The 26,539-nt window shown below is 38.5% G+C and overlaps 1 protein-coding gene across 4 annotated transcripts in view; it reads right to left on the reverse strand.

Annotated features, from left to right (window-relative positions):
* Positions 1 to 26,539, reverse strand: part of INPP4A (inositol polyphosphate-4-phosphatase type I A) — a 107,756-nt gene that overhangs the window by 79,776 nt on the left and 1,441 nt on the right. For 2 of the 4 annotated variants that reach the window (XM_077781531.1, XM_077781530.1), the window contains exon 2: positions 21,380 to 21,517. The exons of the other annotated variants lie outside the window; for them this stretch is intronic. The gene's annotated coding sequence lies outside the window, so the exon portion shown is untranslated. The remainder of the gene's footprint in view (positions 1 to 21,379; positions 21,518 to 26,539) is intronic. 4 annotated transcript variants of the gene reach the window in all.

Raw genomic sequence — 26,539 nt, forward strand, 5'->3', positions numbered from 1 at the left:
ACTGATAATCTAGTCAAAGAAGCATTTTTAACACATATTTATTTCTCAGGCCTGCCAGACTCCCCACCATGAACCAGCAAGAACAGGCACCATGAAGCCAGTTAGGCACTTAATGTTGGACACTTGATATGCACTGCTGTACTGATCCCACTTATTTCTGAAAGGCACATTGTACTAAGCAGTTGCAGTATTAAACAGATTCAGCCTTCAAGAGAGATGAAGCCATCTAGTACTAAGCCATTGGGTTAAGTACATGGAAACAAATTATAGTGGGATGAATCAAGCAAGTATTGTCAAAAGAAGATGCTGGCTGAAGGAACAATGCTACTAAAATGCATAGACCTGCTATACAGCCACTCAGATAAACATCCCAGATAGTCTGGGGAAAAAAACACTTGGTTTATGTCAAAGCATTTACAGCTGAACATTTTCCCTCATACTTAGCAAATGTCCAGTTGGCTATCACCCAGCTAAACAGATTTGTGTTGAGATTTCTCATGGAAAGGCTAATATCAAAGCATGACTTTCATGGGTCTGTCTATTTTGTCATTTTAAAGAATTCCTTCTTTTTCAAAGCCCAGTAAAATGAAAGGCCCATTCAAACCAAGTATGTTTGCAGCACTCTTCAGGACTGTATCTGGCTGTTAAAACTGCTGAACAAACTTTGTACTACTGAGGGTGAATGTTTACTCCATGTATCTCAAAGCAGCCAAGAACACTGCCTTGGCAGGGATCAAGAGGTGAGAAGGAATCAAGCTTGGCAAAACAATTCTTGAAGCATGGTCATGGAGACAGTATAAACAAGGGGGATATAGAATAGCTGGTATCTATGAAGACACACAGAATTAAATTCTTTCCCCTAAAATCATTAGTATTCTATCACTTGGAAAATCTTCTGTTGAATCCTATCCTTTCCTGCAATTTACTAATGACAGTGAATATTTGCTCCTGTTAAGATTCCAAGGCTTTATTTTAATGTTTTAAATGCTTGAATAGGCAAGAGAATGCTAAGAACCACAGCATACCAAGGAAAAAATATAAAACACAAAAAACACAATGGCAGCAACAAAAAACCAAACCAAGACCCCTGGGATTTTAGTAAGGAAAACTAACATGGTCCAAATGGTATCTATGACACAGGCAGAGAAGAAGACAAAACTGCATGATACTTTAAGGATGGTAATTTGTTTTCTCCTGAGAGGTGAGGAGTTGTGTTTTTTGTCTCCTTTAATATATATGGCATGAAATTGTATATCTACATTCAATTTTGTGCTGCTGTCCAGCTAAGAAGGAAGATTTGGATCAAAGCTGACTCAAAGAACTGTTAAAGGCCTCAAAGAGATAAAAGCACACCAAGAGTGAGCACCCACTGTGTAAAATGCATGTGCTTGCCTCAGCTGCAAGTGACCTCATCTACAAATCAGATGTGATTTAGCTGCTGTAGGCAGCAGTTTCCTGTTGTTTAATTGATCAGTCTTTTTTGCTGGACCTTCTGCAGTAGAAAGGGGCTGGGTCAGGGATTGAGAAGTGGGAAAACCTGAAGCTTCTTACCCCAACAAAAGTGAATGTACACAGATACGGATGAAATCTTGACCAGAAATGTAGTAGAGCATTCTGAACTAAACACTGCTACAAGAGATTCTGCATTAAGAGACAGTGTAGACTATTATACATTCTTTACAGTCTATGGATAATGTTTTTTCTTTCTTCACCTTTAGGTGACAAGCAAGCAAAGGCTTTTCTATAGTACCTATTCAGCATGGTACCAGGCTCAAGAATCTTGTTCTTCCTTATCACCTCCCTGTCTCTAGGAATTAATTTGTTTGGAATTATTTTAAAAGCCATCATTAAGCCAGTGATGGTGGAAATGGTTTCCCACAGCCTATTCCAGATTGTCAGATTTCTTATTGACCTGCTTTCTCATGAAAGCTCAGATTGTCCTTATCGAGAACACGAACCTCTAATCCTGTTTCTGAGCCTCATACTTCTTAGGTTATACTGTCTGGAGGTGGGGAGAAAATAGAAAAAAAAAAAAAAAAAAAGCATTCATTTTCTTCAAGGACAGACCTGGGTCCTGATGCAGTAAGGCAACTAAACCAGATTGAGGACAACTACCAATATCCACAGTGCCTCCTTCCACCCTCACCCTCCCAGCTTTCCAATCATCTTTTCAACAGCCACACTTTCCGCTGCATCCTAATGTTTTGTAATCTTGTTTTTCTGAGCCCTGTGTAAAGGTAAGAGCTCAGAGACACTAATTTTGAGGAGCACCGACACACATTTTCAAGAGGAAAAGCAGAGCTAATTTCCTGAACAGGCTTATACTCATTTTATCATTGATATAGGCATTAAAATACTTTCCAAAGTACCAGTGAGCAGCCATACATGGAAGTGAGCATCACACACGCACACAGTAGAAGTTCCACCCACTTCAAAAAGAGCATGTATTTTGATAATACATATAGGCAAAAAGTTGGAAACAGAAATATTTTTTTGCATTATCTTACAAACCAGCTGACTGACTTGACACATCCATAGAAAAGAAAAATGCAGAAACTAGATCTCAGAGTCTTGCTTATTAGACTATCAGACTTCCCTTTTGGTGCATCTCACTAGCAGGTTCCTTTCTTCCACCTAATTACCTTTCATGGGTATTTTGATATGCCATGACAAAAGCACTGTTTGTTTCTCAGGAAAATTAAGACTCCTGCTGGGAAAAGTGTCAGAACCAGAATCATTACCCTGGACACACAATGAACAGAGGAAGCCACACATGAAAGCAGAACTTTAGTGATTGGGTATGGGGTGCAGGGAAGAGGATGATGCACTTATCAAAATTATCTCAAGGTTTCTGAAGATAAATAACAGGACACACTGTAGCAGTTGAACTTTTTACCTTCACTACATCATCCACCACTCAGTAGTACCTTGCAGACCTCTCTAAAAAGCTGTTAGCAAAGCAACTCACAAGAGGCTGTAGGAAATAATTTCCTCCACTCAAGTACATCTCTTCACTGGGACCACCTCCTGAAGCTACTGCTATAACCGTGACCCACATAAAATATATTTTTTATGACTCCCTAACAATCCAAAGCTACATAGACTGCAATAGGAAGATACAACTAAGTTACAAGCTGTCAGTAACACACTGCATGCAGATCTCAGAGGGAAGTACTTCTGCAAATCCAATGAAAATGCAAAAGACAACCTAAATGCCCATTTCCTCTTAATTGTCTTTTCCCACCAGATGAAATAACAATCTGCAGAGACTAAGATCAGAGAAATCAGCCAAAACAAGGACACTATATCTCATAGCAACAAAGATGTACTGACCAGATGAGAGACTGGTTTTCAGACACTGCTGTGGCTCCTGCATATACAGACAATGATACATTGCTCAAGCTTGCTTGGGTAAGGAGGACTCTCCAGATTGCTCTTGATGTCAGCATAGTGTCAGCTGATCTTTTGGCAGCCAGCCTGCTCACATCTATCCACTTCTGCTCTCTTTTTCTCTCTAATGCTAACATCTGCCCATGTTTTGCACTGACGGAAAAGGTCAGCAAGACCCTAATGACACATTAAACCTGATAATCAAGCAATGCACCATTTGCAGTTACTGTGTGCCCACTCTCATTCCCCTGATATTCAGAACTCAGTTTCTTCCTAAAAAATCCCAACATAAGGCAAGCGCAGAAGAATCCATAATCTCAAATCTTCCATACGTGTCATAAATTCACTCTGGATAACAGAGAAAGTAAGTCAGAACACACCCAGTCTCCCCAGGCTTCCAACAACATTAAAATTTGTTGTATCAATACAGCCACAAATTCCTTATTCCAAACAATATTTATTTTTCTGTACAAAGCACAACTACCCCTCTGCTGCAAATCAGCATGCTCATTTCCTGTACCCATACAGTCACTTCAATTGAATATTGACCTTTGAATCCTAAGAAAAAAGACATCAAAACAAAACCAGGCTTAAACTCATTTTGAGGCAAATCTGACTTGAACATCACAGTTCTTCACCTTGTCTAACAAAATTCTATACTCTGATGGACATTCTCTAAATCCACTCACTTTGTTCATTCAATATACTCTAAACATTTTCAAACTGAAGTTTTTCCTGTTGTCTCCACGATGCAGGACTCGCCGATCTCATGCTGGTGACCCATGACTGGTAGATTCTTCAAATGCCTCAGAAAGAACAACTGTCAGTGCTGGAGAAAGTGGATGCAAAGACTTATTGCTTTCTCAGTACCATCTGCTGCACTGGGGAAAACAAATCAAAGCCCTGTACGACTGAGTGCAAAGCTAGACATTTTTTATGACTATTCCTGCAGTATTTGTTATAAAATCTACTCCCCATTTCACAAAGAAAAAGCAGCTATAATGTGAGATTTCTGTGGTTGCACAACAGATTTCTAATGTTTTGTGTTGCCTTACCAACTCAACTGTAGTTTTTTTCAAGTAAACCAGTCCCTATTTTCAGTAGGGAAATCATATTTCCATAGGTTCCTAATTAGTAAGGCCATGAAAAGTAACTGCCTATCTAGGCATGCTTACAGGCCTCATTCTCTTATTTCTGTCATTCTTTGCCTTCATTGTGAAAAAAAAAAAAAAAAAAAAAAGTCCTGCTCTTAGTACAGTGTAATAGAGCACTTCACAAAATGCTAGGAGGGTACTCAAATATAAGCTGATCAGTAAAAAAAAAATAAAATTAAAGGCCACAGGGTTAAACCATTTTTCTTCCTTCTCAAAATTCTTTATTTCTCCTTTCAAAAGAAGAAATTATTAAAAATATTAGAAAACAATACAATCATAAAGAGTTATCTGTAAACTCACAACTTTGAAGTCATTATGTATTTGTGGTACACAGGAAATTATTCTCCAGATTAATGACAACAAATAATCAATGGGACCACTCAAAGATTAAGATACTGTACATGATGAGTTGTGCATCCAGAGGGGAGCCCAAGGTGGAAAAGCTTATTAAAAGTGTTGATAATGGAAGTGTTTCTTTCATTATTAATTTAAATTTTAACATTCAGAACTTAATTGATTTGAGATCATTTGGGATTTTTCCTAAAATTAGGTCACAGAAAAAGCTCACTAAAAGTAGCACTGGGGTGTTCCTAATGGGATTTCAAAAAATCTTTATGTCAAAGGCTACATGTCTTATTCTAAGAACAGTCAATTCCAAACCAGCAAACCTACAGAGACAGTAAAAGTAGGCAAGTAATAATGATTTTTAAAAAGAATCGATTTAGAATCTCTTATTAAATGAACCATTTTCTTTTCTGGCAAGTACATAAAAATACTGGTCCCAAAGAGACCCACCAGTTATGACATCTTTTTCCACGTATCTGTTGGAAGAGCAGGTTCTGTGCTCTGTGTGGGTTTCTGCTTTTCTTTTCAATGAGTTTCATTTGTTTATGTATAATCCATAAGCATGCATTAATATATTGCTATATGTTTAGAGTATTTTCACTTCCTAGTAGAGTAAAAGGTCTCTGGCATGGGATGGCTTGGTGAGACCAAGATTAAGGCGTTTGCATCATACAGTGTTTTGGGAAAAGACCAAATCCTTGAATTTTATTTTAACATACAACCTCTTGTTTTTAGTTAAACTGCACCAATCTAAACTGGTAAGATTGCTGGCATCATCTTTTTGTACTACAAAGACAATAAAACAAGTATTTTCTATCAACCTGCTCTCTCCTGTTTCCACCTTCTTCTAATTCTGTGACGTACTTCAGCTCCTCGGAATTGATGGCTACTCCTGCACCTGCCTGATGATGGTCACAGCCCACAGGTCCTGCCACTCTGCACCCCTGAAGCTGCAGCTGTCCTTGCCAGCCTGGCTGGGCCACAGAACCAAAGCTTCCTTCACACAGAGATTCACTTGGTAAAAAGGACAGGTCTCCTGGCTTGCATTTTGCATCCGAGACAACTGAGGATACAGAAAAAGCATGCACCTGGAGATGAGGTCACATTATCCTCATTCCTTGTTCTCTAGATTACCTCATAGCTTTTAACCCAAACCAAAGGAAGGCTGGTCTTCCTTCCCCCAGCTCATTTTAGGTTTTTCTGGGGGACAAGGTGTGGGACTGGATGGCTATGTCTTGTTTTGTTTTTTTTCAAATGGAAGAATGAAGCAGATTGAATCTGAGGCTCAGAGGCACAAGTTTCTAGGGCCTACTTAACTGAGCTGGTAATGATTTTATTCATTACTTGTCTGACATTTTGCAGAGACTTGGGAACTGAATCTTAAGCTCTAATTAGTGCATTTAATATTGGACAAGATTTCTTTAGGATATTACTAAGTAATTCTGGGGTAATGCTTAGTTTTGGAAGGAAGACATCCATTTATCTCCCATCCAAATTTTGTGAAGTTGACTCTAGTCAATGCTGAGCACTTCAAAGAACTATTTAATAAATGACAGTCACATTCCTAGAAAGGTGCACTCCAAACTACATTAATTTTTGCAAGTTGAGGATTTCAAAAATTCATTAAATCATTTAAGAGACAAAGAAGATGAACAGAAAAAAACTGACTATAAACACAAACCCACCAGTACAAATCAGCAAGAGGCACAAAGACAGGTAGTATGAAAACTCTTAATCAATTGCTATATTCCAAAATAGCATTAATTTTCTATTAATTTCTCTTGGGAAAAACAATTCTAATAACCCTCCATGCAAGGCCTTCTGAAACAGACTACAATATATGAACATTTGCTGATTATATGAACAGTAAACAAACAGCAAGCTGAGCAAAGAGGAAGAACACAGAGCATGGAAACCACCTGATCCCCACCCATAACTGTGGAAGGACTCTTTAAATACACAGGCAGTAATTCAATGTTACAGCTGTAGTTAAGATGGAAAAGGAAACAGAAACATTAAAATAAAAGACAAGTAATAGCTATCCTCACATTAAACCAGTTTTAAAAGTATGGGCGTCTCTTTTCTTTTTTTACAGTGGGTCTAAAATAGGGTAAGATTTAAGCAGCACCTGTTTTGGGCAGTTTCTAAATAATCTGCCTGTTTTAGGAATCCATATAATAGACTGAAACCACAGAAATACTGGCTAAATACTATTTCAAAAGAACTTGATGCTTTGTCAGCTTCATATAAATAAGCTAAAAATTTATTTTTATAGACTATAATAGGTAGTCAGCACAAGACTTTTTCTTCTACAAAAATAGAGTATATTTCTTCAACCTGCTCTCTCCCCCCAAAAGAGAAACTGAAGCAATCAGTATGAAACTGGTAGCAATCAGCACCTATATAAAAAAGTGAAAAGGAAATAATAATTTTTTACTTGCATAGAAAAGAAATCCACACAGGAAAGCAACATATTTTTGGTATTTTACTTCTGATCTTTTAGTTTGTTTGCTTTTAAGAGAAGCCTTTTCAGGTCTATTACTCCAATGTGCAAACTCCTGTAATTTAGATACTAAAAAGATGAAGTAGTTAGTTTTTTTCATCAAAAAATGTCCCATTAAGGGAAAAAAAAAAGGAAAAGAAAAAGTGGGAACTCAAAATACTTCATTAAAGAAACAAATTTATTTATTCCTCCTACAGATGCAGCCTGCTAAATAGGAATAAAGGAATATTTAAGTACAGAAGCTAAAAAGTCATGCTTTAAAATTCTGCAATGCCTTTCATCACTTCAATAGGTTGAAACTTACTACAATTCATGCTACCCCTTATATGCAATGTGGAGGATAAATAGACTACATTAACAGGAATGTCCAGGAGAGTCAGAAAATGCACTGTATTCTCTACTTTCTCAGCAAGAAGACAGGCAGAGTGCAATTCAGAGCACCTAAGCTAGGCAGGAGCTAGGCTGCTAACTTAGATTGTGTCAGGAATCACCCCTACAAAGGCAATTGCTTCCCTCTAAAACCACAGAGGGAATGAAGTCTGCTGGCCTACCAACACATAAATTCTGCACAAGAGCTACAGAAATGCTGCAGTAGATTAAGTCAAACAGCTATCCACTAGAAGCAGAGCTCAAAATAGAACAGAGTTGGGAAAAATCTCTGATGAGATTTTGTACAAGATAATATAAGAAACCAAGAAAATGTCAGAGCAGGGGAATCAAGACTCTCAGCAAGGCAAAGATCAATGTTACTATCGACAGGATACATACCAACCTGAGAGCAGTTCTTAGCATATGGTCTTGAAAGAAGAGAAGACAATAGCACTGTGGTGGCTGACTAATTGGCCAAATTGGGTTAGAGAGCAGGAAATGGAGGAGTGATGGCAAAAGTGCACTGCAAGTCATCTTAGGGGAAAGTGTGGCAGGGCAGGAAAAACAGCACACTTAACTCTGATGGGAAAAGATGCAAAGAGGTGGATTTAGGACAGGAGGAACTCAGGCAGAGACAGGCACACATTTCCCCAGGCAAGAGTGAGCTGACTGACTGACAGGCTGCTCAGAGTAAAGAAAGGTGCTTGGAGAAGCTATGACAGTAAAGGGAGAGAGAGGAGACAAAAGGACCTGGGAAGAGATCATCAGGAAAGCTTCATGAAGTCTTATTTGGCAACAAAAACAACGTTTGCTAATTCTCTGTGGAAAAAGACCCAAACTTTTTCAGGTCTGTCCCTTGTTCTGAATTTAGGCAGAAGAGTTTGAAGGCTGTACATAAAACTTTGCTGTAGTTAACTATGCTCCTTGACAGCATCAAGGCCTCTTCCACTGACACAGCTGTATAGAAGCTGTAGAGAGCTCCTCACCATGAAGAGCTCTGTAGGCTTCAGTCTGGAAAAAGGTCCAATTACATTTTCAGATGAACATAACACTCCCTGAAAGTTTGAGTCTGACTGTCAGGAAACCAAGTGAGACACTCAACCAATAAAGCTTTATTTAGTCAGAGGCTTCAAAAACAACTCCCTTCCTTGTTCAAGGGGACTAACCATTTACCATGAGGCAACTTCTTATATCAAAGCAGTGCCACTTCACATAAAGTATTTAAGGTCTGCTTAGCCTCTTTAATGCAATAAAGGCAATAATACTGAATAAAGGGAAAGCAATACCATACAAGTTTGCAGTGCTTCAATCAAAAACTCCTGGCTGGGCATTAAGCAATCCTCAAAGGTTTGGCTCCTGAAGCTGCAATATGGAGTTATGCAAGCCCCCCAGGATTTCTGAGCATGCTGGAGCACAGTTACATAAACCACATAAGAGGCTGAGCTTGGATGGTGTTTTGGACCACCCATCACTGAAACTCCTGGCCTTTTGGCTCATGACAGAAATACTCCTTTATTGTCAGCACAGCTTTCTCCAAGTGTCACTTTCCAGATTGGCACTGGTGCCATTTTTCAGAATTGTGTGGTACCAACAAAAAAGCCAACAAGAATAAAAATATCAGTAACTCTAGAAGAACTGCTGTGCAGAGCCTCCACATTATATTCTAATGTGTGGGCTTCAGGCCTGGAAAGGTACTGTGGCAGATGTGGCCTCTAATACTGCAGAAGCCACATAGAAAAAGGAAAAAATGGTACTGCAAGTTTAACCTTTCTATGATACTCTGTTACCAACACCCTGAAATCTATAACAAAGCTACCTGTAGCGGTTACCTTTTATTGTCCTCTTTAAGTCCACACACTAGTTTTTGTACTTCTAGCAGCTAGTTAGTACAGGGTCTTCTTGGAGAGCTGGATGTCAAATACAGGAGGAAAATGTAACTAATAGGATTGCTTTTTTACCTCTTGGAAGTTTTGGGAGCTGCTCATCCTTTTTCCTCCAAAAACAGCTCTCATCAGTTTTCATCACTACCTCTGCTACTCATCAGTTTTCTCTAAGAACACTTAGAACACTGAAGGAAGGTGTGAAAAAGGTAGATACATAGGAATACAGGCAGTACTATGGTACTCCAGTCTCAGCCTAGTTTCTAGAAACTAAAGGCATAGCAGCTGAACTACAGGACAGACCTGGCTTAAATGCAGCACAGCGGAGAATAACAGCACCAGCAGAATGAATTACTGTCTTTAGCTCACATAACTCAACATAGCCCAATTTGTGTACCAAAGCAGACCAACCCTAGTTTTTTCAAAATAGCATCAAATTAATCCCAGCAAGAAGTGGGGGATAGCATTCTGAGTATTCAGTTTGGGAGAGCAACTAAGAGCAGCTGGTGCAGAGCAGCATGTCTCCAAGCTAATCTCTAAACTGTTATCAAGTCCCAGAGCACTTCTACTATCATCTGCAAGAATGAGATAATTCAGGAAATTACTGTTAGTCCTTTTTCTCCGTCCTCAGTCTTTCAAGCCTCAGAGCTAACAATTAATAAGAAAGAAAGGAAAAAAAAAATCATATAAGTAATTAGGCTGGTTGGTCATACTTTAGAGATTACCCAGTTAAACATCGAAAAAGTTTTCCATCTCCTAGGTATTTTTTATCCTATTGCCTGTTTGAACAAACACAATATAATCTATTTTTGCACTGTACAATCACCATGGGTACTAAAGGATGAGACTTGTACACTTGGGGTTAATTAAAGGTAATGCCAACACTTATGTGCACATGCACCATAATAAAGCACTTACCTTTCTTTGCAGGTGAAAACACAAAATTAGTCAGCTAGTTTTTGTAGTAATTTTATTCTATTTCCTCAAGTCTATCTGCTTTGTCACCCTTCAAATTATTAAAACATTGCTGCCACAAAATCACTCAGAGCAAATTAACTGCTTGAAAAGTATCCCTATAGACAGGTGTAATTTTTGAAGTAGGAACAGTTTTCTCCTGGCATTCTTTTAAGTAACATCAAATGTTTAAGTCTTGTAACTGTTGTATCTACACAATGTAGAAAAAGTAACTTTTGTATTTATGAAAATTCCTTTAGTACATTTCTGAAAAAATGTCACTTGGAACATGAAGCTACAAAGATAATAAAACTTGAATCTCTTTAGGATAATTTTAGCAAATACTTTAAGAGGACAGTACGGAGGTACAGGCCTACCCATCTTACTGCACATACTTATCCACATCTGGCTCAATGCTGCATGGAGAGACTGAAGATCAAACCAAGGAAAGACATGTTCTGCAAAGAAAATTAAGGCAGAAAACCACCTTAGGATTAAACTACTGAGAGAAGCATAAGGTACACAAGATACACCCTCTGTTCTTAAGTTGCCCTAAGGCTGGGACAGAGTCAGAAGTTTTAAAGCACCTATGGATGTATATAGTGTATCAGGAAATATAAACTCTGTGATATTCAATGTTTTCCTCAAATGTCCAATGGCTAACATTGCAAGATTAGGTAAAAGTTTCAGATCTGACTCTTAAAATTAAGTAGCCATCACTGCAAATCTCTACTCTTTTGTGTTTTAGCAGAGGGAACTTTAAAAACCTGAACCACAAAAGTTTAAGTGCAAAAACACTATTAGAAGGATTTCCAGCTCAGGGTTATTTGAAACCTCATCAGTGTTTACAACTAGCTTGCATAGTGAGTTTTGACCACTGGCAATAAGGTAGCTGCACCCAATTACAAGTTGCTTGGACTGGCATACTGCAGAAATATTTAGACCAGGCTCAAGTAGCAAAAAGAAGGGTACATGTTGGCACAAAAGACAAAAAAAATAAGTTGGTTCCCTCCATATAGAAAGTACTTTTCTCTCAAAAGTACAGCACCAATGTGAGACTTTCCTCTAAAAAGACAAAGGCATCTTCTGTCCACTGCTACATTACAGGGTACTCTCTACTCAGTTATGCTTTCCCTATGCCTCTGTAGCTATACATCCACAAGCAAAGCAGCAAAGCCACCTCCCCTTCTCCTCTAGTAACTCCTTTCAATTTGTATTTTAGAAATGCTCAAGCACAAAACAGCTTTCCTTATGGTTACAGGTAATTTCTTAAACAGAAGTTACTTAAAACACCAACTTCAGTCAGATAACTAACTTCCTGTTCTGCAAGTAACTTCACCAATGCCAGTATAACTTACTTAGCACAGGAAAGACACCAAGGCTTGACTTCAAGCTGTTTTCAATATGTAGGACTGGGTGACAAACAGGAAAAAGTCAGTCTCTCAAGGCGTGAGTTTTGTGCCTCTGAGCACAGGAAGAGCAGAAAGCCAAAACGTTATCAGTCATGAGTGTCTCAGATGTCTTGTGCAAACCTGTCCCCTTTAGAACTAAAACTGCGAGGAAGCACTGATCAATAACTATATGTAACTCTGAATTGCTTCACTTTGTGTAAGGCTGAAGTAATCCAACTGGCAGTGAATGAAAAAAAATCAGGGAATCTGTGGGGACATAAGCACATCCAAAGGAAAGATCAGCAAAATCTACCACATCTGTGATCCACGTTTCTGCAGGGTTCTGATAGGTATAAGCAAAAGTGACAGCAAAACAACTACTCTAATATGTAAACTACTTGAGCAACCATTCTTAGCAACTGTTTTCTTGTTTCATGCTCAATACAGAAAACCACTTTAAGTATTCTAGTGATACAATTAAAAGCACTAAGAAAACGGAAGTATTTAACTTTGCAGAGACCTCAGGTTCCTCTGACTAAATCTGTTGCCTTCAAATAGCAGTCTCCAAGTCTCAAATGAAATTTTTTGGTGCTTTAGACTTTATCTTGCCTCTGGCTCACAACTGTTATCCCCATAACCCTTCAGCAGAATGAACTAATAGATCATATACTTTTCCACCTCTTTGCTATAAGACATTCTAACATGCCTACCTGTAGAGACCCCAGCAAGTCAGTTCAACCTAGACTGTTGAACTGTTACTGTTATAGTTACACCAGTAAAACCCATAGAAAAAACAATCTGAGCCAGCCCTTCACTCCCATTCTGCTTCCAGCAGCAGGCTCGTGTCTCTCAGCATGCAGACAACTGGGCTGAAGCCCAGACAATATAAGTGCACTTACAAAAGCCTTGACAAAAACACCAGTGCTGATGCAAACAAGTATATCCTGTTTCAGCTCATTTCCAACAGCTACCTCGAAAACTCTTAACTTCGCTTAAAGTATGTTTAATTACATTAATTATTAATGTCTCAGTTCCAAAGGTTTGTAAAGTAGAAAGGAGACAGCAGTTAAAGCTGTGCTTTTCTGTTCCCCAAAGAAGCGGCCATCTGAACTCACACCTGTAAGAGCTAAACCTTTTACAAAGCTTTTGTTGATGAACCAGACCATGACACCATTCATTTAAAAGGAGTTACTTTTTCATCTAAAACTACTAGATGCCATCAGAGCTATTAGTTCTAGTAGCATTTCTGTTTTCTGTATATTGCTTACTACCTTACCTTTCCCCATGTCAACTTGTTCTATTTCTCCTGCTACAAAAATGTACAGATGTTATTTTCTTTCTATGATTCTGCACGACTTCCACAGAAGTAAAGGTTTGATCCAACACCCACTGATGTTAGAGGAAGAGACAAGTCAGGCCATAAAGAGAGGAAAATAGCCAGAACATAAAAGGTCTGTTCTGTGTCTGGCTTTCACAGTTTTCAATGATACCAAGTGCCAAGAACAAAGTCTTCCTCAGCAGGAGTCCTGGCAGGTATCATAAGCAAAGATTATGGGTTTGTGTAGTCTTCATTCTCAGCATACTTATCATATGAAATTCATTTGCACACTGCAATCTATTTATTCTCCTGCAACAGAATAGAACTTGAAATTATTTTTTAAAGGGGAAAAAAATCTCTAAACCTCTGAAAAATATTACATCTTTTCATTCTATCTTCCTTTACCTACATATGTTTCTGTTGACCATAGTTATCTGAATACATACCCTGCACAGACAAGTTTAAGAGTTCCTGTGTATATGGAACTGACATGCATATGTAAATTTACACTTTTGCAGATATTTCTCACCTACAGATATGTGGACAAACACCTTTTTCTGAGCAGAAAACCATCTACAGATGTCTCACTTATCTCTCCCCTTTTTATTGGCCCATAGCCAAAACAAAAAAAAAAGTTCAAATAATTTTATCTTAAGTAAATGTGTCATTACTAGGTCAAATTGAAAGAGGAAAATAGCCAATGTGTCAAAAAGAAAAACACAATATTTTCATTGGCCTTTGCATTGTTTTTGGAGAGCTCCTGAATAACACACATAGCTCTTACAATAATAGACAGCTACCAATTTTATTCTGTTTCTCTGAAATTAAAAGCCAATTTCAAGGGTAGCAACAACTCTGTCCAGCAAAATAATTTACCATCATGAGTTGTTTCTGTTTTTAGACTTTGTTTTCCTTGAGCAATAAGTAAGCACTGATTTTAATTTTTCAAGCATTAAGAAAATTCTCCATCTCAAAGCCTACATTCACCATGCCTGGGAAAGAACACATACTTTTTTCCAAAGCAACATCACTATTGATTGCAATCACCAGCAGCAGTATTACACTTCACATCTCTCTTGGTTCTGTCTACCCATGGCCATTCACCCCTTCTACCAGTGATTCCTTGGACAAAACCAGCAACAACAAAGGGAAGCAAAGCCTGCAGATTCTAAACCAGGTGGTGACTTGTACCAAAACATAAATTAAACCACCCCAAAAACCGAAAAGCTATTTGTGAGGTTTTTGCTTATACTGTTTCTTGGGATATTCTAAAAGGACTGGCAGTCAACAGCCACATTTAGCCTTCTATGTCACCCTCCTGTGAGTTGTGTTGCATTTTTCCCCCACGATGCAAGTAGCCATAAATAGATGTGGGAATCCAAAAACATGAAATTAGTTTTGTAGGATTGGTTTTCTTTACTTAAAAAGGGATTATAGCTGAAAGAATGAAAGAAAAAAAAAATTCACATCATACAGCGCAATACATTTAACTACATTTAGAATTGTCTAGGGAAAAGAAAGATCTGAGCAAATTCACCATCTGAAATGAAACCCAGAGTTTTACAGCACACCAAAATAAAAACACACAGAAATACAGAATTCTCCCAAAGTCAGAGTACAGGATGTATGTTTACTTTATGCAGCAGCAATCATCATACACAACAGACTTTATTGTCATGTCTGATTAGTAGATATCATAGCATGGTAGTCCAGATCCCAGCTATAAAGTACTATGGGGAACAAAATACATGAGAAGTTTCTTCTCCTACATGTCCAAAAACATAAATTACTCTACCTAAGCTACACCACAGTAGTTCCCTTCTTGCCCTGCCCTGGCCCATTTGTATTGGTAAAAACTATCTTTTGCAATCACATCTAGATAAACCACTGCTAATGACTCACAGAAGCACATTAGTAAAGTGGGATTTATTCCATTTTTTTTTTTTTATTTTTTTTTTTCAGTCAAGACTAATTAAAGTGATTTGGCAATACTGCAAACATAATTCAGCATCTCTGGCACTGTTTAGAAAACTGTGATCACAGCTTCACATGTATTAAGACAGGTGGGTCATCTGCAAAATTTCATGCTGATGCATCCAAAGAACAGATACTCAGTCAGCCGTTTGAACTATGGGTAAATAGGATGGGTGGGAAAAGAAGAAGATAGGATCCAAGAGGGTATGATTAAGCAAATACCGTGTTCCTGAGAGGATGAAACTCCAGCATTAAATATAGACACTCTCTGAAACGCCATCTCAAATCTCAAGTGTTGCATTTTACATTAACAAAAAATTTAAAACTAAGACTTCTATAGATATATAGAAGACAACTGATTTTTACACAAAAATCCTTCTTACAATAATTATTTAAATATGTTATCAAACTGCAATAATGTTTCTCCCCCACCCCTCCTCTCTCCTTTTAACTTTGCCTGAAATCAGTTCTCCAATTACAGGAACAAATCCACTTTGTTTCGGGCATTCTTCTGGCACCAAGAAATGGAAGCAGGGTATCAAGTTAATTAGGAGCATGATATTAAAAGCTATGTTATCAGCAAGTGAAGGTGCAGACAGCAGATTTTCTGTGACTCTTTATGAGAGAACTTGTCTCCACTTCCATCTGAAAGTCAACATCCAGTGCTCTGAATATGGAAATTCAGTTAAAGGCTGGAGGTCAAACAGCAAGAGATTTCAGATTCAAGCAGTTATAAAAGAGAAGTTCCAGATCCAACAGGTAGACAGACTACTGCTGCTGCATGGGGCTATGCCTTCATTAGTAAGATTTTCACACAGCTGTTAGCAAATCTTTTCTAGAGGAATGATAGTGCAGTGCAAACAAATGACAGTATCATATTTCCAAAGCCTTCCAATGTGTTGCATGTCCATCTCATCACCCACCATCACGTTTTCCAGTAAAAATCATCTTCATGGGGACATCACAGAGCTCCCACTCCAGCTTAATGCCCCTCCTGTTCAGAGAGAAGACTGCTTCCCTACTACTCATTTTGACACATTTACTCATTATGCCTGTCATTTCAAGGATTTCCACACTGATCATTACTGCCAGGAACACCCTTTTTGAGCCTGAACTCTCCCTTCATTTCCACCCCTGCTAGTACCCAATGCTGAGTGTTGCAGAGGAATTCAGTATCTGATAAATGCAATGTCATACACACTCATCAGTACCAAAATATCACTTTCAAATGTGAATCTGACAGGAGGTCTCTGGGAAGGGACTTTTTTTAGCATTTCAACCACACAGACACAGAGTAACAGGTCTAAACAGCATATGGTAAAGCTTCTTTGTGTAAAAATCAGACAGAAAAGAGCAGGATGAGGCTGAAAGGTAACATGGGAAATGGCTTTAGCTGGGCTGCCAGAAAAAGACAAGAGTTATCAACTGTGCTGGTATACTGGTAAATATAAGCACATTCTATATACACATAGAGATGCAGTTGCTTTTTCTCCCAGAAAACTTCACTAAATCTTACTGAAGAATATTCAAATGAATTCCCAAAAACATGTAAAACAAGCCAACAAAACTCTTCAATGATAACATTTACCTTTACCTTCCTTTTCAACCTTCCTTTCAACCTACTCCCCCATTACCTTACCTCACAGTGCCTGCTCTCAGCTGTGTTCAATGCATTATTTAGGAGAAAACCAGGTCTACACCCAGATTATTTCCAGCCACATACAGTACAACAGGAGAGCATAAATATATCCTGCACTGTTTTATCATTCCACTCTCATCAGCAAACAATCTCAGATAAATGCAAGACTTTTTTAGAAAGAACATTGACTAAATGAAGCAAACAAAAAAAAAAACGCTCTTCTCTAAGTTACCCACTTGCACAATGCTTTTAAACACTGTTAACCAAAACCCTCCTATATACACACCCATTAACCTTGTAAAAGAGTACAACAGCTGTTCAAAGGCAAACAGGGAGGCAGGTGATGGGATGGGGAAGGGGACTGACTTCCATTTGCCAGCTTGGGAAGGCTTAGCCTTTGGGGAGGTCAGCAAGCAGCTCTTCAGAGACAGAGGCTGACTAGAATCACCTCTCATGCTGCCCAGCCTCGAGGAGAATAGAATTGCTTATTTCCTATGGGATGTTACTCAACTTTGTTTCAGTAGGAAACAAAAAAAAACCCTTTATATCCCATATGCCATAGTACTCAGAGCTACCTGTCAGGAAGGATTACAAGCCAACATTTTAGTAATGCATGAAACTTCCAGCTTCAACACAAACTTCCAGCCGCAAGTGTTTCACCTTGACAAACAGCCTTACAAAGCAGTCTGTCAGAAGTGAAAAGCTGTTCATTTAGACCAAAATAGTAGAAAGTGGCATGTATCTTGCAGCTGGTGGAAACAGCAAAGATGAGATCCAGAATGCAGAGTTACTGACAATATAACAAACCATTTCCTTGATGTCAATGTCTTGTTAAAGACATAGTCAACTATCAACCATAGATTTATTTTTAAGTCATCTTTCTTCCTCTCTGTAAATTAATTACATTTGCATACTTCTTTCTACCCACAGGGTAGCCATTAAAGAAGTTTTCATATTAGTAATCATCATCACTAAAATCAAAGTAGCTGCGAATATTTTTGGATAACCATGTAAACTGAAATATTATTTTTATATGCATCAGCTAAAATTAATGGTTTTCTTTGATTTAGGTATCTATAGTAGTCAGCATGGGAAGCTCATGTTTCACTTCTAAGTTTTCTTTTTTCCTTTTATGCTTTAGCATGCTGGTTTTGAAAGTAGAGCAAATTCTTATCACTTAAAAATTCTCCACAGCCTCTGCACCGGACTTTCTAATTTGCACAGTACCTTGAAGGTATTCCTTTAAACCATTATTTCAGTATTTTTTTAAATTTATTGTGCAGTAGGCTGCTTCTCCTTTTATTTTCCTTCTGAGAAATGCCAATCTCCCAACTTCTAAACTTCTGCGTACTTTTGCTTTCTGACTGCTAATTCTGGTAATTTACTAGTACCAAAATTCTCTCAGAATTCACAGTTCTCCTTCCTTTCTTTAAAGAATATTTTTAGAGCATTATTTTGGTGATTTTTTTTGCTTTTTCAAGTCTTTCTTCTTGCAGCATTTTATGTTCTCCTGATCTTCAATCATAATTCTAGATTGTCTTCCATTACCTCCTTCCCAGCAATATCATCAAAATGATAGATAAATTATATCTTCCCTATATTATCCATAAACTAACGCAGAGGTCTTTTAAAGTCTGTGTGCCTACAACTCATATATAATCCTGCCAGACTTTCATGGGCAGACCATGCCCCTCAACTTGTGCTCTGCAAGCACCCTTTCTGTTCAGGCATGTATCTCTTTCCACCTCCACAGCTTCCGTGTTTCAACTGATCCAAATTCTAGTCTAATCCCAATGTGGAATCATAACTGTAGCAATGACGAAAAAAGGGTCATGAAAAAAAAAAAATCCCCTTTTCCTTCTACTTATAGAAGTAATACATTTTACTTCTATTTACAGAAGTTACACTTACAGTTTTTTTTCTTTAGTCCCAAACTCTTGCAACATTTTAGGTAAATTGAAGCTCTGCTCCTTCCAGAACTATACAACATTACCCTCGTTAGGGGAATGTCTCTTCAAGGGCTCTCTAACTGGATGCCAAACAACAAACAAACAAACAAACAAAAAGGGCAAGAAAATAGATGGATTTTTAGCACTTCTTGGTTCCTCCAATCCTCAGATCTCACCGTTTAAATTATACCAACTGTTCACAAGCTCTAATTTATAAATCCCAGCAGCAGGTCTCAGATGGGAAATATCAGACCAAGGGGAACATGCACTGCCACAACATTGCTCCCTCCACACCATTTTCCTTGGCACTACCCATGTGCTGGGAACCTTAGCCTCAGCAAAAGGCTGCATTTACAGCTCCACTTAGAGTTAGGCTTACCCTCAGGGTTATGGTTGAGAAAACCACAAAGCCTACAGCTCCAGGAACAGTGGAATTACAAAAGGCATGCCAAATGGAGCTCTCCATTAAAAATAGTAAAATAGCATGCTGTGTGTCACCTGAAATTCTGCTATTCCTGAAACTCCTCTTGACTGACTGTATTTTGCTGTGTTTTCTTTTTATAGAATATACAATCTTCTTGTATAATCAGCTTGAAAGCCTCTTGGGAACACAGAACTGCAACTTGCCATTCATATATTAAGTACAGAACATTTCAAAACACCATGACACAGCAGTAACAAAGTGAGAACTTGATATAGAATTAAAAGGTTCTTTTCTATATCTATCTCTAGATCAAGTGAAGCTGTAAATCCATAGCTCATGCTGGATGTCTGAGTCTCTAGCACTGCTACCACAGCCACTAATATTTCTAGCAGAAATACATCTCTTACTGATACTTCTTGGAAAGGGTAATTTCACTAAAAGATAGACTGGGTCAAACCAACAGGAACGCTTATTCTTGGGTAATCTGTTCTTGCCAAAAGAAACATATTGTAGAAAAGATTAAATCAGAGCATATGTAGTTTTCTCAAGTCTTACAAACTTTGTAAAATGAAGTCTGTCTATTACTTGAAATAAAACACCCTAAGTAATGCTGACAACTTGGATGGTAGCAACCATACATTTTGGGTTATTGCTCAACAAATGTTTCCTCACGTTTGTTGGAGAAAAGGTGCATTGCTTGGGAAGAGAAAGGGTTTTGCTAGACATCAAAGCAAAGGTGCACTTCAACATTTCCACTATTCTTACCTAAAGGGGAAGAGAAGGAAAATCTCTGTTTACAGTGAAAGCAGTTCCTCCTTAACACAAGATTTCCCCTATTTTTCTAATGGCCAACTCACTTAAATGCCATCATTAGTCCCACACTATTTTAAAAACCTCTTATATGCCACTGCATGTCAAACATTACACTGCCATGCCACTGAACAACAGCTGAGATAAAGGCTCCCATAAAGTGAATGAACAGTTTGTAAAGCACTTTTTAATTGTTCAGCACAAGAGGAGCAATCAGAAGGTGGGACCAGTAGCATCTGTGCCTGTAACTACGCCTGCTCAACACCACTTCTTAAAGGACTATTCTTTTCACTTGCTTACATTTTTCCAAAGTGCATGCCCAGAAATTTTTCATGCCGAGTGTTTGTCTCGGACTGGTTTTTAAAGAACAAATTCATCAGTTTCAGCTCAAACAGTTCAGTTGCTACCAAGAGTAAGGTCTAAAGAAAAAACATTTTGCATAATATGAAAAAAATCCAAAACCAACCAACTGTACGTCTTTCCTTTCTACTGAAATACTTTAAAAAATCACAGTAAAGACAGATCCAGTAAAGGTTAATTCACAACTAAAATCTCCAAAGATACCAAAAGAATGAGCACTCTTGATTTCCACAGGTATCACGCACTGCCTTACAGGCAACCCAAGAGGTTCAGAAGACAATTCCTTATAATTATCATTCAACAGTTTGGCTAAATATTGAACTTGGCCAACAGAACCTGTATTTCTACAACAAGACTTCAGGGATAAGAAAGAAATATCAAATTCAAAAACACAGGTAAAAATGGTCATACCAAAGGCCATTTTTGGAGCAGAAAAAGTACCTGAAGAGCAATACTGGTAAGTTGTCAGAAGACCAGGACTGATGTTTGGAGCCAGAAATAAGGTCAGAAATAACATGGCTGAGAGGAATCTTTGCAGTAAAGAGCTGGGAAATTGCCAAAAATGGGCAAACCAAAGAGATGGGACAAGTAGCATAAGGAGGAAAACCAAAGGGAGCGGTCTAAACTAGTGCAAGGAGGCTGGGAAGCATCTCTGGGAATGGGAGAGATACTGGACACAGATTTCAAGGGAGAACCAGCCAGATTCTGCAGAAAGAATAAAGTATCAACTAGCTTGGGTGTCCAACTCAAGACACCCACAATTCAACATTGGAAGTATACAGCCTTTTACATAATAAATGCAGTAATAGATGGGAGGGCTTAGATGTTCTATGAAACGGAAACCAAATCTTAAATCAGGCACACAAAATCTGAGAAACATTGTACCAAACAATGGCAAAAGGAAAATTTTCAGACTTGCCTTGCACCACACAGAAACTCTGAGGAGTGGTAGGTTGTGTCACAGGCCTCTGGAAGGATGCAGCTCTCAGTTAAAAAAACAATTTTGTCCTCCTCTTCCTTTAATCTGCTGCTTTGATGGCTGTACAACTTCCAATTTCTGCAACAAACAAAGCTGTTACACTCCCTGATAGTCACTGAACAGTTCATCCCCAGATTAGACCCCTCCTGTGCACTAAATACAACAAGAGAAAAGTAGATCATCTAACTAAAGATTTAGCATAATTGGAATCCACGAGGCCAAACTGTGGCTACATAGATTGCTCTTTTAAGACAGCTATTTTGACAGCAGTGTGGGTCATTTGCAGTTTAAAATGCTGTATTCATGCCTCTGAACTGTCACATTTATACGGAGCAGCATTGCTTTCCATTTGGCATGGAACCAGTTCCAAGCACCTCTCCCAGTCTCAGAAATGATGAGGAGTAGAAGTTGAATTTGGGAGTAGAAGTTATGATCACTGGAAAAGCTCAAGGACTGTGTTCATCCATGTTCACAGAAATATGCAACTGGACAACAAAGCAAGTTCGTGAGTCCAGAGGGAGTTAAGTGTCACAGGCCAAAAGTTTCCAGCTTCTAGCTGTGACATCAACTTTTAAATGTACACACACACACACACACACATATATATATATAAGGCTTTATACTGAAATTATAATCTACTGTTATCATATTAATTGTTGCTGTAACTGTCTGTGTGATACTGTACAATTTTGAACTTTAAAAAGTGACCCATAAAACCTGGAAGGGATAAGATAACTATGAGATAATTCTCTTGTGCAGATAATGTCCATTCTCAAAAATGGAAATGCTGAGAAATGTTCTGCAGACTTCTGGACTTGGACAGGAAGACTTATCCCAGATTTTACATTCTATGTGTAGCATCTTCTACAAGACAACATATGAGAATCTTTTTTAAAAGAAATTATGCAATGTACAGTAAGTTTTAATATTTACAGAACTGTAACAGTGCACTAGTACTTAGCAAATTATGATAAAAAATATAACAGAAAAATGGCACTAAGAGTTCTGCAATTAGCTCTGGTGACTGAAGATATTACCACATTGCTGTTCAAGTTTACAGCCTCCCAAGCAAAGTCAATGGACCAGATCTAGTGAACATTCTTCAGAAATGTCAAGCCAACAGTTTAAATTAAGCCACTGAACTTTGCACTAAAGCTGCTGAAGCGTAGGGACACATTTCGTTCCACCTGCCCTGCTGTGGGAGGCAGTAGTTTCCAGCCTAATGAATGTAAAAAAAGTAGGTACATGATTGAAAGACTTGTTACTGGCATGACAAAATGTAGGTGGGTAAGGGGGAAAACTTAAGAAAAATAAATCTTTAGATATTTTGAGATCAATACCTACTCTATTCAGTGCAACACAAACACCACCCCCCACTTCCCAAGCTGGTTTTTAAAAGAGCACTGTGAAAAATTGGAGGCTTAGCAAACTATGAAAAATTATTCTCTTAACACTGGTCATCACAAAGAAAATGTAGAGAAAGAGCTGGAAAAGGAACAGAAGAGACTCTAAGCAGGCCAAGTATTTTTAAAATATCTAATACAAAGCCATTTCATTCTGAAATCTTATTATAACTCTTAAAGACTGGACAACTGTTTAAAAATTTTCTGAATCCAAGCTTCAGAGAGCCAAGGGTTAAGACTTGAAGCAAACATAAACAGGAATTATAGAAAGATCTAATGCCTAACCTTAGCAGTAAATCCAGCACTGCATTTCAGCACAACAGATTTAACAACAGAAAATTAGTGGAAGAACAAAGTCTTAGCAAATCCCTGTGTCTCCACTGCTAGCTGTAATTTCCACTTTATAGACTTGTTCTATTCATGGCAAGGAGAAAATGCAGGTATGAAATTCTTTCTAATCACATTTCATTTTACTCAAAGGAAGTTAGAGAAAACTCAGTGACACAACAGGGTAGAGCCAGGTGAAACAGTTTTTCAAGCACAGAGTTAATCTGGGCTTCTTAGCCTTGCATAAAAGGTGGGAACAGAGCATGTGCAGAGGCATTCACAGGAACCGGTTATAGTTGCAGCATTCTGCACAGTTTGCAACATTGCAGTAAGGGTACCTTAACTATAAACTGCCCCAGGGAACTGAAGTGTGCTATTTCCAAAGATTTGCAACATCTGTACATACACGCTTCCTATAATTAGTCATACTGTGAGAAGAATAATTATTTTTCTAAAAGTTTAGATGACGGTAACACATATTATTTTGTTAAGGAAGACTAAAATACCCATGCTTGTGAGAGCTAATGACCCCAACAGCTCTAAAACATCTTACCTAGCAATGGAAGTTGGCAGCACACAAACCTTGTAGCAGGCCTCTGTCTGCAGGTTCTCACTCAGAGTGACACAGCCTCACTTGCTTCCTATATGCTCAGATTCAGGATGCATTTGCCACAGAAGCCCAGCTATAAAGCCCAGCCCCTGCTTTTGCATTCCCCCCAAGTATACCCCAGCTAGAGCTACAAGTCTGGGATACTTCCAAATTTTTTTTCAGAAATTACAGCTCCAAGTGCTCCACTGGAAAATGCTACAAAACTTTGATGAGAAACATACTGGATGAATTTTTCCTATCACTATTTGTCCTCCTTCCTGTACTGTCTTATCCTCTACACTCATTTACCTTCACATCCCCCTCCTCTATATCCACACTCCTTTTCTCCTATGCTATTCCCTTTTACCTCACTTGGTTACCTCCTTCACAATATCTGCTCTGTCTGCAACAAACTGGAAGAACACAGCTGTATTTAGAGAGAAGCAACTTACATGCAACAGGCTTCTCCATCAGCACACCACAGCAGCAGATGTACAAACAAGATGCAGGCATTTGTGAGATATACAAGAACATCAAAGGGCACCAGTGGGCCAGGTCTAAACATAACAGCTCAAGAATGTCAATGTCTTTTTGAAAATACCCTGCTGGTTTCATGCAAGGTCTTAGCAGTATCTCACTGCTGTACATAATGACTACTTTTAGTGAATACTGATGCATTTTTACAAACCTCTGTTGCAGAGAAATCCTTAGTCACATACTACAAGCTGGAGACAGAAAATCTCCTTTGCCTAAGTTAAAGATCTCAACTTGCCTCGAAATTCAGGGAAAAACTATATTACTCTCTTATATATCATCAAGATGGTTTTAACGAAGTTAGGATGTACCTTGGTACTTCAATTTCCCAGTTCACTATTTATTACATATTTGGTAAAATCCTCATAAATTCAAGAATTTCACACTCAGTGGAAGTCCAGAAACAGCCCTCTTGCTGAGTGAATATACTTAACTGAAAGCTTCAAATGCTGTTTTCAGGAAGTGCTAACATATGCCTGTAGTACTGGCACCTGCCTTTCTTCTGTGAGAGACAGAAGTAGCTGGATCAATGGGCTGACAGAAGCACAATGTCCACCTGTGTTGGCTCATGCAACTTCATTAACCTGTTTATGGTACAGGGAAAACAGAGCAGCAATTGCCAGGAAAGCCTTGAGTGTTTACCTTACCGTGTACAACACAAACCACAAAGACTATGACCCTACCATTCCCCTGTGCAGCCAAGACACACACCCTCCTCTCAGTCATGTCCTGAATTTACAATGTTCCTGTCATTTTCTGTACTTCACTTGATTTGCTCTTCATTGTCTACCTGCTTTGTCTTGATTGTCACTTGGTTTTGCCTCACGTGCCACCAGCCCGTGGTGACACTTCTCACAGTAAGCAAAGCACTACAGAGAACAGAACATGGGAAGCAAAGGAAGGAAGGCAGTGGTAGCAGGAGGTGCCTGTAAAACAGAGAAGGGAAATGCCTCCTTCTATCTGAGAGCCAGAAGAATCAACTTCATCTGTAGGAAAGAGATTATTGTATTAGAAAAAGCAGCAATAGGTGTGATTTAAATACTTTTGAGGCTATGCCCATCTGTCTGACAGATGTGCACGAAGTAGATACACCCTAAAGCTTTCCTTTTCCAAGGTCAACAACATTTTCCAACAATGTTTCTGCAAAGGATGTCTGTTTGAGATTTAGGTAGATAAACCAACAATGGAGAGGAAATTCAGTTTATCAGACAAGAAACAGGAAGGTAAGTGGCAAGCAGAAGCAAAGAACTGAGCTTTGCTGCCTGTATTATTTGATCTCCCATCTCTCTTCAAATACAACAGGTAGAGGTTTCAAACTTCATTTCCAAGCAAGGCAATTGCTCTTCATATCCAGTCAAGAAATGGGGGGTTTTCCAACAGAGATATCTACAAAGGGGGTTCTCTAGGTATTATACTCTAACGGTGCATCTCATGCACTAGGAATTGGGCAATTAAAATTTGTTGCAGCAGAGCACAGCCCAGAAGCCTAATTAAATCTTAACAAGGAAACATGAACTGAAAGGGGATCCTTGGCCTTCTCATTTTCCTTCCTAATTCTAATACAATAATACAGAGACTAAGGAACCAGAACATGTAGGAAACAAAGCAGTCATTTCTTCTTGCAGTCAGTTCACAGGGAGAACCTCCATTTAATACAGAATCTGTACAATCAGACTGGACTTGAACAGGTCTAAGAGAGGATTCATGACATCCAGCCCTCAATATATCTGAGACCTTAAGACTGAAAATTCTACTACCTGAGAAGAGGTACAGCCTTCAGTCTCAACTGACAGGAAATTAGACAGATGTAAAATAAGCAAGTTACTGCAGAGGTGTCATTACTGTCTTCAGTAAGGGAGCCAAACACCCTCTGAAGATCACATGTTTCTTTTGCCACAGTTTGGCAGGGTTCTTTGCTTCTCCATGGCTCCCTGCAAGCTACCACCCACTATAGATTAAGTTAAAATTAGCTCATTAAAAATAAATTTAATCAGAGGCAAAGTTGTCATGTATCTAGCAAAATACATACAGCCTAGATACAGACACTTGAAAACAGCCCTGAAATCATGATTTGCTACCAACTTAGTACTGCAGCAGGAAACAGTGAGTAAAAGAGGTCACATCCACCTCAAAAGTTTGAAAGTGCCAGAACTTCTAAATTTAAGAACACCGAATGTCAAGTTCTGCCAAAAATAAAAATGCACCCCCCGCCATTTGCTCCCACCTAACATTTGCATAGAGAGTCAG

The sequence above is a fragment of the Lonchura striata genome, chromosome 2 (genome assembly GCF_046129695.1).
Source record: "Lonchura striata isolate bLonStr1 chromosome 2, bLonStr1.mat, whole genome shotgun sequence".
Classification (NCBI taxonomy): Eukaryota; Metazoa; Chordata; class Aves; order Passeriformes; family Estrildidae; genus Lonchura; species Lonchura striata.